This window comes from Pipistrellus kuhlii, unplaced genomic scaffold, assembly GCF_014108245.1.
Source record: "Pipistrellus kuhlii isolate mPipKuh1 unplaced genomic scaffold, mPipKuh1.p scaffold_m20_p_2, whole genome shotgun sequence".
NCBI lineage: Eukaryota > Metazoa > Chordata > Mammalia > Chiroptera > Vespertilionidae > Pipistrellus > Pipistrellus kuhlii.
This window is the reverse complement of record NW_023425515.1, coordinates 167003021-167023379: the sequence shown is the minus strand read 5'-3', so window position 1 is coordinate 167023379 and position 20359 is coordinate 167003021. Positions and strand designations below refer to the sequence as shown.

Below are 20359 nucleotides of genomic sequence, written 5' to 3'. Positions count from 1 at the left end.
ATTTTTATTGATTTCAGAGAGGAAGGGAGAGGGAGAGAGAGAGAGAGAGAAACATCAATGTTGAATCATTCATAGGCTGCCTCCTGCACGCCCCCTACTGGGGATGGAGCCCGCAACCCTGGGCATGTGCCCTGACTGGGAATTGAACCAAGACCTCCTGGTTCATAGCTTGTCACTCAACCCCTGAGCCACACCAGCCGGGTGGTGCCCCTTTATATGGCTGCTGTCTGTCGCTGGTTGCTGTCAGCCGTGCCTCCTGTCTCCCCAAGGAGCCTCTAGCCACCTCTCAGCGTGGGGCTGGCTTTTTCACCAGCACATTCCCAGGGTGAATCGCATCCTTTGGGTCGGGTCTGCTCGCTGATTTGTTTCTCTTCCGCTTCGGCTCAGGGCCCCGCTTTCCCACCCTCGGGCGTGTGGGCTCTCCGGGCACCCCCTCCCACCCGCCTCCACCTGGCCCTGATGAATTCCATCATGTCTGCTTAAAATCATTTTACTTCCAATTTGCTAATTTAATTCTAGTCTTACAGAATTTTGGCAACCCTGCCAAATGGGGTGCCAGATGCAGATTTAATGAGCATATTTTCAGCTCTTTCTTTCCTGTCTGCATGAAGACGCTGAAGAGAACAGGATCTGGAACTCATTTCTAGGGAGCCCCCTGAACATCCCTCTCTACGCTTGATCTTGAGTCACTGGGCACGACCTCCGGCAGGTCTCTAAGTGACTAGCGGGAAGAGCTCAGGCGCTGCTCCTCGGGGGAGGAAGCTGTGATTGCATCACCCTCCCAGTCCTAGAAGCCCCAACCCAATTCCCATCACTTGGACTTCACAGGAAATGTATTTGGAGAAAATTACTTATTTCCTCTGGCCTGTGTCTTCCCGAGCCACGTGCAACTCAACAGATGTTCAGGGATTCGTCTGTTTAACAAACACACATTGAGCACTTTCTAGAGTGATTTCTTAAAGTGTGGTCCATTGACTGCCTGCCACGGAATTATGGTGAGGGGTGGGACCTCTGGGAGAATGCGGATTCTTGGACCCTGCCCCTTGGCGGGACAGGGCGGAGCCTGGGATTCCACCGCCCCGGGAACGCCTGTGCCTGCAGAATTTCTATGGGTTCCCTCATGTCAGGTGCATGCCAACTCCTTCCGGAGACATTTTTATCTCAAAGAGTAAGACTCAGAGTCAGTCAGGTGGGTGGCTCGAGGCTCGGAGTGGGAGTGGTGAATCAAAGCCAGTACTTTGCTGGAGGCTTTTGATTTTAAGTGAAGGGCTCTTTCCATCTCTGCCGCAGCAGCTCAGGGTGAGCACTGCTCTCCGTGCTCACCGCCCACCCTCATGACTGGCTCGCAGACGTCTGCTCCTCGCGCCCACACGGGCCCACTCTGCGGGCGAGGGAGCGGAGACTGGTGTTTGCCCCGCCAGGCCGGCCCAGAGGCCGCTCTGAGGAAGCAGCAGCAGCCAGGACCCACACCACACTGATTCCAAACCCTGTGCCAGGCAGCGCAGAGGGCGGAGTGGAGAATAAATGGAAGTTCCCTGGAGCAGCAGGGGAACAAGTGGAGTTCTCTGGCTCCAGCCCCTGCGGGTGGGGCACATCTGCATTTGAGCCTTGGGGTTGTTATCGGTCTAGTGCACGTGTGTCAAACACAAGGCCCGCGGGCCAAATTCGTCCCGCCAGGCCTTGCAATGTGGCCCGCACCGCGCTGTCATCACTGCACTCCGCTGCGTTTCCATCACAATGACAGTTTATGACTGTTCAGTAAATCATTCGGCCCGCGATTTAGGCTGGATTTTAGATTTTGGCCCCTTCTCTGATTGAGTTCGACACCCCTAGTCTAGTGATTCCCAAACTTTTTAAATGGCAGAGTATCCCCCAACCCTCACTTTTCAGCCCAAATAAAATCTTCCACTGAATTGTGACATGTACAAAGAGACAAAAATGGAGACACCTTGCCCTAACTGATTTGGCTCAGTGGATAGAGATCCACCTGCAGACCAATGGGTCCCAGGTTCGATTCTGGTCAAGGGCACGTACCTGGGTTGCAGGCTCTGCCCTGGCCTGGGCCCTGGTCGGGGTTCATGAAGAAAGCAACCAATCAATGTGCTTCTTTCACATCGATGTTTCTCTCTGTCTTTCCTTCTCTCTTCCACTCTCCCTAGAAATCAATGGAAAAATATCCTCGGGTGAGGATTTAAAAAAAAAAAAAAAGTGGAGACATCTAGCATGCCTCAGTGCTTTCTAGAAGGCACTTTGGAAACATGTCATTTAGCAAAGATCATCCTTCCATGTACCTCCCTCTCTCCAGCCCCCCAACATGACACAGTGGCTATAGCCTCAGCTTTGGAGTCTGGCATATGGGGTGCAGTCTGGGTTCGACCACTTTCTGGCTGTGTGACCTTGAGCAAGATGTTTGCCTTCTCCGAGTCCCAGTTTTTGCTCTGTAAATGGGGATGGTTACGTTGAGGTGAGGGTTAAATAATGATGTGAAATATTCAGCACTAATGATGTGAAATATTCAGCACGGTGCCCAGCGAGTAGAAGGTGCGGTACCTCTTGTTGTCCTTTGACAGGATAGGATATAACACGTGAGAAACTGTGGCAGAGATTTCCCAGGCCCTAAAGACGCCATGCCATCCGAGTGCGTGGTATGGACTGTGAGGCCCAGACATTTGCTGGTCTATACCTTTCAGCAAACGTTTGAGCCCCTACACGGGGCAAGACCTAGTTCTGTGAGGAAAACTCCCCGGGGGGTGAGGGGGCTTAGGGAAGGGGCAGGGTTTGGACCGAGCTTCCCTGGTGGGACTCCCAGAGCAGGAGCACAGATCAGGCTGGGAGGGCTCCAGTGGGGAAAAGGCAGGGCGGGGACAGCAGCTGGGCTCCGGAGAGTGGGCCCTGGCCACCTCCCTCTGTGGGCTCAGCTGACACAGGGCAGGGCCAGTCACATCCCGGAGGCCCGAGGAGGGGATGAGTGAGGACATTACGGCTTCCGGCCTAAGGGGGTGCCCTGTGGATCCCCGTGCTTGGTGGCAAGAGGTCAAAGAGGAAAGGATTAGGACACTGGAAGAGCCTGCAGCTCACGGTGGTGAGGCTAAGGGGAGAGGAGACTCCCAGCTCACCATCACGGAGGGTGGGAAGCAAGGGTGCCCAGCCCAGCCTGGCAGTCAGACCCCTGGGGGCAAACCCATGCACCTGTGTTCTCCCACCCGGAGCCAAGCTGCATCAGCGAGCCCTGGGAGGCCGCCCGAGCCTCCAGTGCCCACAGCGCGTGGTGGCGGGGATTGTGTGTGCGAGAGCAAGTGGGGCACCGAGGAAGCGACGTTTTCCATCTCAGCGGGGTTATTTCTGGCTCTGCTCCTGCAGTCACTGTGGAAACTGCACGTGCCCGGTGCAGTGTGGAAACATGACGAGTTTTCCAAGGGAGGGGTACAGTAAGCGGGCAGCCAGGAAGCTGCCAGCAGGGGGTGAGTGTGTCTGCCTGCCTCTCTCCCCACCTGCACCCACACCACCCACCACCCCGTCTCCTCTCTCTCTGCCTTTGTCCTGAAGCTGTCTGTGGGGGAGATGTGTTCCTTGCTGCATGATACACAGAATAGTGGCCTCCAAAAGATGTCCCCACGGTTTTTCCCTAGAACCTGAGAATACATTACTGTGCATGGCCAAGGAATTGAGGTGGCAGGTGGAATTATGGTTGCTCATCAGCTGACTGTAGCATAGAGAGACCACCCTGGATTACCATAGCCCAGCACTGGCACAAGGGCCGCTGGACTTGGAAGGGGACTCGGTGTCGGTGGCGCAGAGTGAGGATGGCTCCCCCCTGGCTGGCTTTGAAGGTGGAGGAAGGGGCCATGCCCCAAGGGATGCGGGCAGCCGCTGGAAGCTGGAGAAGGCGAGGAAACAGGCTCTACCTAGAGTAGGGGTGTCGAACTCAATCAGAGAAGGGGCCAAAATCTAAAATCCAGCCTAAATCGCGGGCCGAATGGTTTACTGAACAGTCATAAACTGTCATTGTGATGGAAACGCAGTGGAGTGCAGTGATGACAGCGCGGTGCGGGCCACATTGCAAGGCCTGGCGGGACGGATTTGGCCCGCGGGCCTTGTGTTTGACACATGTGACCTAGAGCTTCCAGAAGAAGCGGGGCCCGCCGCCACCTTGAGACCCATTTCAGACTTCGTGCATTTGTGTTGTTCTGAGCCACTAAGCTGGATGGGAATGTGGTATGGCAGCAGCAGGCAGTACGCTAATGGGGAGAGGTCCTCGGAGAGCAGAGTTGCAGGCGTGCTCCTTATTTTCCTGAGATCTGGGCACAGCCCCCCTCCCTCGCCCCCCAGCCAGCTCCCTGGCTGCGGGGGAGGGTGGCCTCCCCTCAGTAAGCACCCCGTTCTGCAGAGCCCTGAGCAGGTTCTCCTTGCAGATGCCATCTTCTCAGCCTGGAATGCTGCCCCCATCTCCCTCCGTAAGCCCTTTGGAGATACCGGTCCGCTGCCCATCCACCCTAAGTAAGAGCTTTTTCCCCTGAGACACTGTGCCCCTCCTGAGGCATTGGTGGCTCTGAGGACCCTGTATTGTCTGAGTTTTAACCACCAGCATGCTGCTGCCCCTCCCCTGCCCATCCACCCAGCAGCTCCCTGAGAAGAAGAATAGGACCACACAGCAGGCATTGCCAGAATCTCCATGAGGAATGAGTGACTTCTGCCAGTTGGAACTAGTTGTGCCCCAGGCATATGGGAGCTGAAAGGCCTGGACTTGTGCAGGGGGCCCAGGGTGGCTGTGGCACCTGGTAACTCTGACCTTGGGCAGGTCACTTGGCTCCTCCCTCACATACAGGCCGGAGATAAAGAGGTTGATGTGAAAGCCCACTGAGCATACTGCTGTCCAGGCTGAGCGTCACTCTCAGTGTCACTCTTCTCTCCAGAGACGCAGTTAGGAATAACAACACCTCTCCTCCTGTGACTGTCACCCCCCTGCCAGGGAGTCCTTCTCCCCTTGCCTCACTGCCTCTGCCCATGTGCCTAGACCTGGGCGAAACCTAGAGGAAACGTGGACAGCCAGGCTCAGGACATGGGTGAGGTGAAGGAGGTGCCCAGGCTGCAAAATGTAAGGAGGACCTCCCCCTCAGCATCATGCAGACATGATGCAGGAAATCTAACCCCGCGCTCCTCTATACAGATAAGGAAACTGGGGCCTAGAGTGTGGAGGTGCCTTGACTCAGGGAGCTAGGGGTGAGCTGGGACCAGAACCCAGCTCTCTCACCTTCAGCCCTGGGGCTGGCCCACTTCCCTCCCAACTAAATGCACGAGTGAGAGGCTGAATGAGTTTATTTCTCCAAAACATGGTTATGATGCTGTTAGCGGCTGGGCTACAGCTTGGTTACAAGACAGAAGGGCCTGGTCCTCTGCTGAGAATTCATAGAGAGAGAGACTAAGGGATGAGGTACTAGTTCTTTAACTGCAGTGGCGACAGATGCGATGCAGGGCATGGTCAGAAGTCGTGGGCTGCAGATGGTGGTTCAGGTTGTACACTGCACGGGTGCCTGTGGAGGTCCTACTGTGGGGCCTCCGGTTAAGAGTTTACAGTAGAACCTGGAAGACAGGACCAGTTCTCAAAGTAACAACACAAGACCACAGGTAAATAGCTGGGGAGAGCCAGGGTGGAGAGGCCCAGAACTACAGCCATAGCTCCTCTCCTAGTGCTCTGGGACCTCCCTGCTCTCCCTCCAGATCAGACATAGTCAGTCCTTATGGGGAGTCTCAGAGGAGGGGCCCTGAGGTCCGAATGGCCTGGGAGACCAGGAGTGAGGCATGGCCCTGTCTCAGGAGGCAGAGCTTCTGTTATCCAGACAAGGAGGCCTGGGCAGCAGAAGGGCTGGAGCCTTCAGAAATAAGGAAGCTTGTCTGCCTGCACAGAGCCCAGCTCATGGCATTGCCTCTCTCTGGAATGTTGGGCCTGGGAGGAACCTGGCTTCTAGGAACCAGGCATCTCCCTCCCACCAGTGCACCATGTGGTTCTGTGCCTCCTACCTGTCTGGGTGCTTCCCTGTGCGTGAAGGAAGCACGTGGAAGGGCTCAGGGAGATGTGGTGCTGTTGTTTGACGAGCGTGTCCTGCCTGCCGGGTGAGGCCAGCTCCTGGGAGCTGGGGTGTGACCTCAGAGGGCCAGCGCCACCCTCCCACACACTAGCTGCGGACTTGAACAAGCCACTCACCTCCCTGAGTCTCACTTTGTCAAAAATGAAATGAGCCTAGCCAGTTTGGCTCAGTGGATAGAGCGTCAGCCTGTGGATTGAAGGGACCCAGGTTCGATTCTGGTCAGGGGCATGTACCTTGGTTGCAGGCACATCCCAAGGAGGAGTGTGCAGGAAGCAGCTGATCGATGTTTCTCTCTCTTCAATGTTTCTCTCTATCCCTCTTCCTTCCTTTCTGTAAAAAATCAATAATATATATATATATATATATATTTAAAATGAGAATGAGAAAGGCTCAGTGTTAAAATCGACAGAAAGAAATGGGTGTGCAAGGGTGTTTTGAGTTCTTGGCTAATAGGATGTAAAAATTGCCACCAAATGAAGGCATTCCTTCAAGGATTGAAAGAGCATCTAATAAATTTCCAGAGCTAGAGATCCATGCTGGCTTTCTGAAGGAGCTGACAAAGACACATGGTTCTCTGTGTTTACTTTTCTTTAATTGGGAAGAATTATTCTGGCTGGTAAGTAAATCAACTCCTCAGCAGGGAGTTTGAACAGAAGGAGTCCCTAGAGATGGGCATATTCTGGTCTTCGGTTTGACAGAAAGGGGAACTGAGGCCTGTAAGGGAACATGATTTATTCTCAGTCACATGACCAGAGCTGGGTCAGACCCCACGTCCTGCCCACCTCCTGCCATCCCACATCCTGCCTGCCCCATAGTTCTGGGAGGTTAGCTATTTAAAGGACAGTAGGCAGAGACAGCCTGGTAAAAGAAGCAGGAGTGTAGCCCCGGCAACGGTAAAAAGATAGGAAGGTGGACACGGTTTGGGCCAGGAGTGGGCAGAGTGCCCAGGAGGGTGGCAACGGCATGAAATGCCCTCCTCTTGGAAATGCCCCAAATCCTTGGCCAATCTCCTGATTCCCGGGCCACTTAGCATCAGGCTGTTCAGGGTCCTGGGACTGCAGCTCAGAGAGAGAACGCAGTTCCCCTGGGAAAACCCTTTGGTCTGGGCGGACTGGGGACCTGCCAGTTTGGCACATTCACCTGTTGCTTGTCCTGGAAAGTGAGTTCCTGAGAGTGGTGATGTCAGGGACCACACCCTGGCAGGCAGGCCCGTGGTGGTATGCTTATTCACTGTTGTTCATCACTCATTCCACATGCCAGGCGCTGTGCTAATAGGCACTGGAGGTACACAGACAGTACATGTTGTTCTTGCCCTGAAGCGCTCCGATCTGCAGGGAGGATGGACACGAGGAGGCTCCTGTCATAGTGCAGTGTGGTCGGCGTTCCAGCAAGGCTCTGGGTGGAGGGTCTGGGAGGAAGGAGTGTGATCCAGGTCCCTGAGTGACGGAGAAGCGCGGGGGGGGGGGGGGGGGGGCGCTGAGTTGGGTGAGGCTGGAAGGTCACGTGGTCACATGAGCAGAGACTAAGGAGTCTGGGTTTCTGATGGCAGTCAGCGAGCATGGGAATTGGCGAAGTACAGCACGCTAAGTGCTGCAGAAATACCACTCTGTGCAGCATGGAGAGAGGACCCCAAGACATGGAAGGGAGAGGGAATTAGTCTTGAGAGACACTGACAGAGCCAATTCACTGAGAACTTGGTGCCAAAAGAAACGTGGGGCTGAGGAGAAGGGAGGTCAGCGATGGCTTTGGACTTCTCAGGGTTCCTGGGATGACTTTCAGGGCCCTGTGCTGAGATGCAGAGTCTTCCCCTCTGCTGTGGGCTGCTCATCTGGGATTCAGTCGTGGATGGGACTGTGAGCCCATCGGCTGACACCCCGGCCTGCTGGTTCCACAAGAAGAACCAATCAGAGGGTATGGACGCTGTTGGGCTGTTGATTCATCTTCACCGACACACCTACAGATATTTTCCCCTGTCACCCAGGGCTAGTGAATCGAGAGAACTCAGTGTTTACTCACTTATTGTCGTCAACTATGTTCGAGGCCCTGTGAGTGATGCAGAGATGAATCACACACATCCGTGTCCTGTCCTCAAAGACCGTGTGGTTTGCCTGTGATGCCAACAAGCACCCGTGTGTGTGATATTCCACACACGGGGGAAGAGCAGGTAGATGCCACAATAAAGAGACCAAATGCTGTAAAGTAAAGGAGAGATCATTTCTGGCCTGAGAACACAGGGCCCGGAGGGCTTTGTGGAGGAGGTGGCCGGTGAGCTGGCTCATGTGGCGGATGTGGTTGGATTTGGCCACAGGGACGTGGAGACAAGCTTTCCAGGCAGCACCAAAACGCTGAGCAGGGGCGTCGGACACACGCGGGCTTTGTAGGGGAGCACTGCCATCGGAAGCAGCCTGGCATATTGGTGAAGGACATCCCAAGTGTGAGAGGACTTTCCAGGAAGAACCACTGAAGGATCTGGGACAGGGAGGGCCATGGTGGGAGCTGAGTGCCAGGACAGGTTATCTGGCCTTATGGAGAGAGTGAGCACAGACTCTGTATGTACTGGTCCAGAGAAGGGGTGGACCACGGAGGTCTTGGCAAAGGTGATAGAAAGAGAGGATTCCATCCATGTTGATCAACATTTACAGAGGCTTTAGGCCAGGCCCTGTTCCAAGCACTTTGTATGATTAAACTGATTGAGCGCCTCCCACTCCATCCAGGCCGATGCTACTGTAATTCTCACTTTACAAATCAGTTCACTGAGGCCCAGAGATATAAGGGGAGCCACCTGCCCCTGGTTACACAGCTAAGAAGTGGAACAGTCAAAATTCGAACCCGGAAGCCCCTGCTCTTAAATCCCATTTAAAACAGGTGGCTCCTAACGGGACTGGGCGGTTGAAAGGTGGCCCTGGTCGGTTGGGTCACTCCTCCCACCTGTGGGACAACCCAGAAGGTAGGACTGCCCGCCTGAGGCTGGCCAAGGTGCTCCTCACCCCTGCACACCGTGAGGGGCCCCACAGGGCCCGTTTTGGTTCACTGGTTCCAAACAGCCTACGTTTAGGTGGTGACAATGTAAATAACTGATGCAATGGAAACTTCCTATGGAAAAAGGTACCCGCTCGACAGCCACAAAGTCCAAAAAAAGGAACAGCAGAGCAGACCCGGAGGGCTCGGCAGCGAGGAGTTTCCTCTGGCACAGCCCTTTCTGTCTCCCTGAGGCTGAGCTGGCTGGGGGAAGGGCGGCACTGGCCATGAGTGGGGCAGGTGGGAATCCAGACCAGAAGCCACCCCTGGGCCACCAGCCTCCCCTGTGAGCTAAGGAAGCAGCCATGTTGGGGCCGAAAGCAATTCTCCCTCCAAACACACACCCGGTTTCACAGTCTCCTCAGAAGGATGGATCCCTGTGTCCATCCCCAAGGTGGGCCGTGGTGGAGGTTCGGCAGTCCTGGGGTACCCAGGTCTCGACCCACTTTCATTAGTGTCCTCCCTGTGAATCAGTTGTGACAGTCTTGTTATGGGTCTGGAATCTTCTTATTCTAGAAGACAAAATCATTGAACATAGAAGTAAAGCTAAAAGGTCAGAAGTAGCCAAAAGAGGGAGAAAGTCATTGTTTTGGAAAGTTGGCTCTATTATTAATTCTTGCACTGACCCGGGGTATGTATTGGACTGCTGCAAGAATTAAATAACAGAGTCAACTTTTGTTTCCATTTCAGGGATGAGAAACAGAGACTTGAAGGGTTAAAGGACTTAGCTGAGCCGAAACCGGTTTGGCTCAATGGTAGAGTGTTGGTCTGCGGACTGAAAGGTCCCAGGTTCGATTCCGGTCAAGGACACGTACATTGGTTGCGGGCAGATATGCAAGAGGCAGCTGGTCGATGTTTCTCTCTCATCGACGTTTCTAACTCTCTCTCCCTCTCCCTTCCTCTCTGTAAAAAATCAATAAAATGTATTTTAAAAAATAAATGAAGGACTTAGCTGAGGCCACACAGCAGCAGAAACTAATAGTTTTGTCTAACGCCAAGGCCTGGGCTGTCCTGCTCAGCAACGCTGTCCGTATCTGTCCTCTAAGCCTGCATGGTCTCAGCTGTCAGATGGTGAGGGGTCTGCTCACCTGCCCATCCCAGCAGTGTGACCATGAGATGACATAGGGTCAGCCCTGGCGAATGGTAGGCAGCAGCAAATGTTGATTTCCTTCCTTAGGCCTGCCTCTCCCTACAAACTGGGGAGATGTTATGAGCCCTCCTGGGGGGAAGTAGCACACGTTTGGGGCTTCTAGGGAGAAAGGGCCATAACCAGGGATTTTCTGACCCATCTTTCCTTCTAGATCTGTAGCTCCCTGAGGTGGGAGCCAGGTCTACTTTGCCTTTGCACCCAGGGGTCTAGCCTGGGGCAGGGAGTGTCTTGTTCAAGGAGGCAGCTGGGCCTCAGGTGTGTTGCCAGAAAGACTTCCGGTGAGAGAGGGCCGCCGTGAGGCGTGGCCTGGTATAGCAGGAAACCACTCCTTCAGCCCTGTCTGAGCCCCAGCAGTTCTCAGCACCTCAACCTCTCACACAATCCCTGAGGTTTGGCCTGCACCTCCTCTTCCTGCTGCTCTTCATTCTCTAGACTCCTGGGCTGGTGCCCTCCTCACGTCGTTCAGTGCCTCTCGTGCCTTCCCTGCAGGGCCTGAAAACCAGGACTGTTTTCTGTCCAATCCCAGTACAGAGTGGATGGACTGGATATTTCTGCCTCTCACTAAATGGAACCCATTACCCTGCACTTGAAGTTCCTCTTTCTCAATTCTCAATACAAATGGAAATGCGTCACCAGCCTCTGTTTTAAAAACTCTGCTTTTCCTGGAAAACATTTCCCGGGTATTCGCAGAGCATGTCCTGTCCACAGCGAGGCTCTGAGCTCTGTTGTCTTCTTCTCGCTCTGCTCACTTGCCTCGTTAGAACACCCTACTGCATGGGAGGGACATGGCCAGGAACCAGGAAAGATCCAGAGGCAGCTTCCAGGCTGCCCAGAGTCTGTGCAGCATTCTCAGCCCTAAGTGCAGGCATTTGATGCGAACACAAGCTCCCCAGGAAAGTGAGGCCCTGAGCCTGAACCCTGGGGAAAGGAGGCAGGAAAACTCTTAGGGCCAACCTCAAAACAGGAGTCAGACAGAGGAGAGACAGTCAGAGAGAGCGTGACTTGGAAGGTCTCCCATCCTAACTGAAGAAGGCGTGGGCATGTACTGAGTGCCTCCGGTATGCTGGGTCCACGCAGGCTCTCTCACACACTTCGTCTCCTCCAGTCCACACGACAGACCCAGGGAGGGGTGGAATGCTTCACTTTCTACGCATGAGGAGAGAGAAGCTCAGAGAGGTGAAGTAATGGAGCTGAGGCCACACAGCTATGAGTGGTTGAAACCGGCATCTGAACCCAAGTCCTCTGATGTCAGGGCTGACTCTGTGCTGTCCATGCTGCTTCCCTGGTGCAGGGTCCAGGAGGGATGCCAGTAATCCTCTGCACGACCCCTCCCACTGCTGGGTAGCCCAGCGTGACCCACGGAGATTACTCCATGTGATTCTGCCATATGTGTTTAGTGTCTCGGGTTGTTGTTTTTGTTTGTGTGTGTTTTTATTGATCCATAGGCCACAATAGCAGGAATAAAAATTAAAATAGAAAGACTCACCCCACAATTTCCTCCCCTAAGCAGATCGGATTCAGCTTCTCCATGTGCTGGTCCATCTGCAGATGTCCCATTCACAGCCGAGGGGCAGGCTACTGTCAGGAGAGCAGCCAGGGCCTTGGAGCCGGCCTCACCCACCTTCTCTCCATCAAGGTGTGAGACCCACCAGCCTCCTAGGCAGCCCTGGGAATGTGCTGTGACCCGGGGAGGCGAGCCCCTGAGGGCATCTGGGTTTTTCTTTAAGCCCTCATCAGCTGAACTTCCCCTGCAGTGATGACAGCCTAGTGCCCAGCAGGATGTGGGGCCCTGACCCGAGGCCAGCAGAGGACATGCTGGGATGCTTTGGTTTCACGGGGAGCTTGGGGGTGGGGGGGGAGGAGGGCGGGAAGGAACGGGCCTCCCTGTTGTGGTTTTGGGTGGGGCCGGCAGAGGAGCTGGCCCTGGTGCTTCCTGCTCTGGGGGGGGGGGGGGGGCAACTTGGAGATGGGCCCCTCTAGCCCTAGTTCAGCTGTTTTCAAAACATAAGACATTTTTATATTGTTTTTTTTATATATAATAAAAGTAATGCATGCATATTGTAAAAGAGGCAATAGCAAACAGCACTACAGAAACATGTAAGAAGAAAAGGCAGGCTCCAAACCCCACCCACTCCGCAGCCCTGCCCCTGGGCGAGCTGACAGCTTGGTGTTTATCCTCCGGGTCCTTGGTAGCACTCACAGCTGCACAGAGATGTGTGTGTGCCTGTGGTGTTGCTTTCCCCTTTCTTCACACGGTCCCATTGAGAGAAGCTGTGTACAACCGCGAAACGTGCTGGCTCTGGAGTCAGACCCACGTCCGCCACCTGTCAGGTCTCTTAGCGGAATCCGGTGTGGGAAATGGGGCTGCCTTCACCCAGCAGGGAGCTCACCCATGAGAAGCATTGAACCCCGTGTTCAATACATAAAGTCATAATGAACCTCTATTATTGATGGTCTATATTTATTTTTAACTCAGAAAAGTTACTATTCCATTACTGTCCCATTTGGTGGATTTATCATAACCTACTTATTAAACCTAATTCTTGCTAATGAATATCATGTAGTTTCCCTGTTCACTGTTAACAGTGACTGCAGGGGTCGTGTGTACTAGTATGTGCACATCTGTGTGTAGGTTTGTCTAAAATGTTGTGTGTGGGCACTTGTAAAGCTGCTGGGTCCACATAAATTTTGGCTACTCCTCTGGAACACTGGATGGTAGCAGTCATTTTTCCTCCTTGTCAACCAAATGAAGGAAGGGTGATATTGATTTTCAACATATGTCATTTCATTATTAATGAGGCCAAGCATCTTTGCATATTTATTATATATTTTCATTTCTTAAATACTGATCTGTTCGTTTTCTTTCTTCATTTCATTAGCTGTGTGTTTTATTGTTTTATGAGTGCTTATTATATACTAGAGGCTCAGAGCACAGATTTGTGCACAGGTGGGGTCCCTTGGCCTGGATGGGGATCGGGGCTGATTAGGGCCGGCTGGTGGGGGACAAAGGAGGGGGCGAGGAGGACAGACCGTGGGAGGTTGGCCAGCTGTGGGGAGGGACTGCGGGAGGTTGGCTGTGAGAGTGCACTAACCATCAGTGGGCAGCTCCCGCGTTGGGCATCTGCCCCCTGGTGGTCAGTGTGCGTCATAGCTACCGGCTGGTCATCAGGTTGTAAAAGTCGCTTAGGCTTTTATATATATAGATTATGGTTACAGACCCTATTTAATATATGTTGCAAATATCTTTATATGGTTTGTCATTTGCTTTGGAACTGTTGACGGGACCTTTTGATATAGATATGTAGCGCTGAACATCTTCATGTAGTGAAATGTTTTAGCCTTTTTCTGTAAGAACAATGAGGTCCAGTTCAGGCTTTGAAAGTTACTTTCCAACATTAAATCTTAATAATATTCTAATAGTTCTGGCATTTTTGTGGATTTTCTTCTATGTCTTATTTATATCTTTAACCCAAATAAATTTCTGTTTGAATGTGGTGCTTGTACTATATTTAAAATAGGGTCCTCCACCCTCTCACTGTGTATCCCATTTTGTCAAACCTGCTTGTTTGTCTGCTGCTCATCTCCCCTTGCTAGACCCTCCGCTCCACCAGGCCCTTGGACCTTTTCTGTTCTGTTTACTGCTGTGCCCAGAACAGTGTCTTATACATAGTAGGTACTTAACAAATATTTGTTGAAAGAATAGACAGAGACTGGTCACAGCTCTACTATTGAAATAATCCATTCTTTCTCTGGTAATTTGGAATTTCTTCTTTGGCAGCCTTTTCTGTGTCTTCTATCATTATGGGTCTATTTAGGTTTTTTCCCTCTTCTTCAGTTTTTACGATTTACAATTTTCTAGAAAATCATCACATTTCAAATTCTTTGATATCGGGTATGTATCAAATTCTCTTAAATTTTAAAAAATGTTCATAGGCACGTTTCCATTACCTTTGTTAATGGTTATTTGTGATTTTGCGCTCTGCTGCTAATCAGATCAGCCAGAGGTTTGTTCATTGTGTTGGTCACAGAGAACTAGTTTGCAGCTTAATATATATATATATATATATATATATATATATATATATATATATATTAACACAGGAACTCTTTCTTTTTTTTTTCTTTTTTTTTAAATATATTTTATTGATTTTATACAGAGAGGAAGGGAGAGAGATAGAGAGTTAGAAACATCGATGAGAGAGAGTCATCGATCAGCTGCCTCTTGCACACCCCTACTGGGGATATGCCCGCAACCAAGGTACATGCCCTTGACCGGAATCGAACCCGGGACCCTTCAGTCCCCAAGCCGACGCTCTATCCATTGAGCCAAACCGGTCCTGGCGCAGCTTAATATTTCTATTAGTGCAGCTGCCGGACTTTCCTCATTATCGTGTGTTTTTGTTTTCAACTTTATTCATTTCTTCCTTCTAGGTCATTTTTGTTTAATTTATTCGTTTTCAACTTCTCGGTTTAGATGCTTAATTCACTGAGTTTCCACCGTATTTTATCATAAAACCATTTAAGGTGGTGTTGTTTTTTTCCTCCTCTAAATGAAGCTTTGGTTGTATTCCACAGATTTTTAAAAGTAGGGTTCTTACTGTTGGGCATTTACACATAATCTACAATCTCAGTCTTGCTGTCCTATTTGATGCAAGGGTTACTTAAAAAAACATTTTTAAGTTGTCATGGACACAGGTTACTTTTTTAAAAATTTTTACTTCTTGGTCATTCCTAATTCTACTGCACTGAGAACTGAAGACTGTGGTGTATGTATAGGAATTTGAGATTTTCTTGGCATCCAGTACAAGGACGTTTGAGAAAAGGGCGTTTTCTCTGTTCTTGAATGCATATGAAGTTAGGCTTCCTAATTACCTTAAATTTCTCCACAGTTCTCACTGGAGGTTACTTGTACCATCAAATCTTGAGTAACATGGTCGGCCTGCACTGTTGTTTTGCCATCTTCTTGTTTTGAGAAGGTATTTTTTCATATGTTTTTATGGGTCTGTTGTCCAGGGTGAAAGTAAAGGTTCATGATATTTGTATCTTCCTGGAAAAAATAGACCTAGCAATGTCAAATGCCCCCTTTTATTTTATCTGACATTTTTGCATTTTGGCTGATATTGACTTTCCTGCCTTCTTATTGTCACCATTTTGCCAATTCTGCACTTTGCCATGTCTTTGCTTTGAATCTTCCTGTGTTAATTTGCTTTAACTGCGTCACTTCCAAACAGCATGTGGCTGGGGGTGTAGAGTGATTTAATTTATTCACATTCTTTATCTTTTTTTAAAATATATATTTTATTGATTTTTCACAGAGAGGAAAAGAGAGGGATAGAGAGTCAGAAACATTGATGAGAGAGAATCATCAATCAGTTGCCTCTTGCACACTCCCCACTGGGGATGTGCCCGCAACCAAGGTACATGCCCTTGACCGGAATTGGACCTGGGACCTTTCAGTCCGCAGGCCGACGCTCTATCCACTGAGCCAAACCGGTTTCGGCTAATTTATTCACATTCTTGTGTTTATTCATGTATGTGGACTTTCTTTATCTTATTTCATGTCTTCTTTTTTTTTTAATGATACTGTCTTCATTCCTGTCTAGTTTTCCCTTTCCTAACTCTTACTGAATTACTTGAATTTTCTTTGTTTCTCCCCTCCTTCCTGCACACACAGTAGTTGAAAAGGCCTATAACTTACTTTTCTTCTAGAAATGGTTACTCTTAAATGAAAAATAAAAGCCCATGCATCTCTATTACTGTTAAGAATTAAATGGTGTCTATTTCCCAACAAGATGAGACCATTATTATCAACATTTGTTTAGATCTGACTATACGTGTTTCTGCTTTTATTGTTCATCATTGCTTCCTGTGTATCCTGTCTTGCCCTTTCTTGAATGACTTATTCTGATACAGCTTTTATTTGGTTGGAGTAATTCCTTGAGTAATCTTGCTCAGATAAGTGGGTGGCATGCTATTTTTAGTACTTCTCTCTTTGGCTTTGAGACTTGGCTGAGTAACGGATCTCGGGGTTTAACTCTTTCCTCAGAGCTCTGTAGTCTTTGCTCTGTTGCCCTCCAGCAGTAGGTGATACGATGTCAAGTCCAATGTCAACTTGATTCTCAAAGTTTCTGTAGAGACTGTCAGAGATGAAGCTAAGTTCATTGCTCTCCATGGAGCCGGAGCCTTATGTCTGGAGGAACAGGGTGAGGTGGGGGATTTGCTGATTGGAAGTCCCTAAAATGGGGTACGTGGAAGCGTTAGAAAAAAGGAGGGGGAATTTTTTGAGGCAAAGCAAAGGAATTCAATTAATTCACACTTTTAAAAAATTCTCACTAGAAGATATGTTTATTGATTCTTGGAGAGAGAGGCGGGAAGAGAGAGAGACATCAATGTGAGAAACACTGATTGGTTGCCTCCTGTACAAACCTTGAACGGGGATTAAACTCACAACCTCGGTAGGTGCCCTGACTTGTAATCGAACCCACAACCTTTGGTGTGCAGGACCATGCTCCAACCAGCTGAGCCACGCAGCTGAGGCAGGGCACAAACTACTAATTGAAGAGCTGATGGGTCTTCACAAGGTTTCTGTAACATACAATCAAGCCCTTTGCTGGGGCTAGTCACCTGGAAGAGGAAAGGCATGCTAATGAAGACAGTGTGAGGTCAGGTGATGACTGCTCTCCCTCCCCACCCCACTTTAGTTTCTTTGGAAACTTGAAGGATTCACTCATTATCCTTGGATTCCAGGGGTTCCATCAGCCTGCCCTGCCCTGGCTCCTGCTGCCTCTGAGGGAGCCTCCTGGGTATTGGCAGCTGGGCCTTGCCCTGCCCTTGTTGGGCGAGGCTGGCTCAGCTCTGATTAGATTTTCTGTCACTGCCACCCGTCTGCTTTTCCTCAGGCTTGCTGATCAGCTGGCGCTATGATGGGTCTGTTCTTATTCTACATTTCTCTCTATTTCAGCAGGGTTTGGAGGAGAGGTAAACAAACGGGCTTAGTTTCCGGGGTGGAGCCTCAGATGTGTGTAACTGTTCAGGGTGGTGGAGATACAGGCGTGTCCACAGCCTCTCCCACCGGCCACGGGAGGCCAGGCGTGGCATTCAGGTGATCGTGGCCTCCCTGGTGGGTGGGAGAGCGGTGGCTCCCTCCTTCCACCTCATCCCATCTTCTCTGTGAGCCACGCCCCTGGTCTGTCTGCATTACCTCACTGACCAAAACAATTCAGTGACCTCACTGCAGTAGATCAAGTCCAGGCTATCTCATATATCAAGTTCTTCCCTGGCCCAACTCACCCCTTGTGAGCTATCACTGCCCCTCACCTCCTGCCGGTGGACAGCAGGCAATTCTTACACATTTGGCCAATTTGGGGGTCTCCTGTCTCCTTACACGGCTCCCTTCAGTTGAAATAGCCTCTTCTCTTTCTGTCACATGCTCAGGCGCCATCTTAATGGACTACTCTCTTCTTTCTGTCTTCGCCATGGGGTAGCTTAGAGCCAGGGACACTGGCATGCACCTCGTGACCACTGACCCCTAATGTGATCCCCTTGAAGGCAGAATCTTTGCTGTCTTGTCTTCTCAGCAGCTGTCGCCAGGCCTGACCCAAATAAGCTGTTACATGAATAACCGAATTAGCTTCTAGAGAGAAGTGCTCTACCCTGACTGTGTTCGAGGCCTCATACCAGGCTCTAGGGGTAGGGGGGTGAGTCAGACTGACCCCGCCAAGCTGTGTGCATCTGCACGAGATGCCAGACTCCTGGGGCCACTGTCCTTGATCTCGAAATGCACAGCAGCTGTGTTCTGGGTGCTCCGGGGAGGCGAGACCTGTGTCCAGTTTGGGGGAGCTGAGTGCGTCTTGAGGGAGGAAGGGCAGGATCTGACCGGGTGGTTATAGACATGGCCATGGGGGGAGGGAGTAGCATTCTATCAAAGCCTCGAAGGTGGGAAATTGTGGGCAGATGGCTTATAGAATGGCATGTTCTGAGAAGTCAGTGTTTCTCTCCCAGGAGGGATCGAGCATAGACATTTTTAGTAAGAATTAAGACAGAGTGGAGAGTGTGAGGTCGGATCTGGGGAGGGTGGGAGACTGTGGGTGTGAAGAGCTTGGACAGCAGGATGAGGCGGTGATCAGGAGCCGCTGAGCAAGTGCAGCCGCACTCCGTGGTGGCCTGCTGCTATCCTGGTGTGTGGGTGGGACACGGCCGGCTGTGTGTGAGAGCAGCAAGTGTGGGGCTGGCGGCAGAGGACTTCGATTACCCATCCGTCCGTAGCGATCTGTAGGCTGTGCCAGTGAGGAGTGTGGTGCCCTGGAGAAGGAAGGTGGCAAGGCCGAGGCCTGGATGCATGCTACTCCGGAAATAGATTGCCGGCCCACTCTGGGGCAGTGATAGTATCCATAGCAATTACACGGGCCAGTCCACGGGCCAGGCTTGGGCCAGGCCTTCTACAGCAAGCATGTCAAACTCGAGGCTGGGGGGCCGCATGACTCTTTTATTTGGCCCATGTTAGCCTCTGAGTTTGTCATGCTTGCTCTACAGGGGCTGAATCATTTAAACCTTGGAGGTACTTGCCATTCTTAGCCCCTCTTTTTCAGACACAGCAAAGCTACGCCATATCCCAGAACCGCAGAGGTAATGAATAGAAGGGCTAGGGCTTGAACCCATGTATCCCGGCCCCATAAGCCACATCGTCATCGTCACAACACTCTGCCTCCAGCAGGCAGACCAGAGTGCAGTCCCGCGTGAGCAATGTGGATGTGACACACCACCCCATACTCCACTGAGACAACTCAGGTTTCTCTCCAATTTCTTATTCAGTCTGACAACAACCTGGCAAGTTGATTACTGAAAACTGATGCTCACTCATTCATCCATTCATCCAGTAACTGTCCAGCTCCTGCCCTGAACCTGCCTACTCTACCGGTGAAGAGGTATGGCTCAGGGATGTCAGGAGGAGCTGGTATAAGGTGGCCGCCAGGCTACACCGTCTTCCCTGGAGAACCGGGGGTCTAGCCCTGCACCAAGACAAGCAGCCTGGGAGGAGCTGGGGGGCTGGGCCCCCTGGGACCAGGTAGAGATTGCTCTGTATCTAAAGACGTTGACCAAGCAAACTCCTTGACCCTGTGTTTCAACTGCCCCTGCAGGATTCGAGACACAAACCAGGCAGCCTCGAACTAGTTCATGGAGGAGCCACAAGAAATACTGTCCAGGCAAGCTCTCCCGTGGAGAGGGAAGGGCAGAGCGTGAGCGAGGGAGGCACAGGAGTGGACATGAATGCTGGTTTTCAACGAGAACGGCGTTTCAGTTTTGGTCATCGAAAGTGGTGCCTGCAGCACAGGTAAGAAACGGGTGGGTGCTGAAAACACTCGCTGGGGAGCCATTGGGTTTTTCTTGCATAAGCTTTCTAGGGTTCATCCGCTTTGTAATGTATTATTTTTGTTGTTGCTATTGCCTTCAGCCTCTATGATAGCCAGATGTTCTGGGGACTTCCTTGGCCAGGAGTAGAGACCTTGAGTGCAGGCACTCTTGCACTGCCTCATGCTGTGTCCCCCAAGTGTAGTCCTGGGTCCCCAGTTCCTCAGTTTCCATTCTGTCCCTGGCAACCCTCTTCTCCTAGGAGCACAGCTTCCCCACCCGCCAGCCCCATTGTGTCCTGCTCTCCAGAGTTCCATCACCTCTTTGCCTCACCCCATCCCCATCCATGTCACCCACTCTCTGGTCAGAGGAGCCCAGTGGGTGCTGAAGACTGATACCCTCTCTTCTCACCCCTTTGTTAAGAGTTGAAAGGATGTCAGGTCCAGGGCCATGGCTGCACGTTGGAATCACCTGGAGAATTCCTTTAAGTTCCAGTAGCTGGGCCCCAGCTCCAAAGATACTGACTGAGCTGGCCTGGGAAGCGCCCCAGCATTAGGATGTGTGTGTGAGTGTGAGTGTGATTTCCTTTTTGTTCTTTAGGTATGTGATGGGTTCAGGTTAGAAGTTCCGGTTAGGTGTGCGCTGTAGAAGCTCACTGGGTTGGAAATATGTCTTGGATGTTTTGTCTGGCTGTGGGTGCATCAGAATTGCCAAAGATAGAGGAGTGCGTGTGTGTGTGTGTGTGTGTGTGTGTGTG

At 51.3% G+C, this 20359-nt stretch overlaps 1 protein-coding gene across 7 annotated transcripts in view; it reads left to right on the top strand.

Annotated features, from left to right (window-relative positions):
• Positions 1-20359, top strand: part of HIVEP3 (HIVEP zinc finger 3) — a 98408-nt gene that overhangs the window by 11860 nt on the left and 66189 nt on the right. For all 7 annotated transcript variants that reach the window (XM_036448509.2, XM_036448508.2, XM_036448516.2 and 4 more), the window contains exon 2: positions 19392-19585. The gene's annotated coding sequence lies outside the window, so the exon portion shown is untranslated. The remainder of the gene's footprint in view (positions 1-19391; positions 19586-20359) is intronic.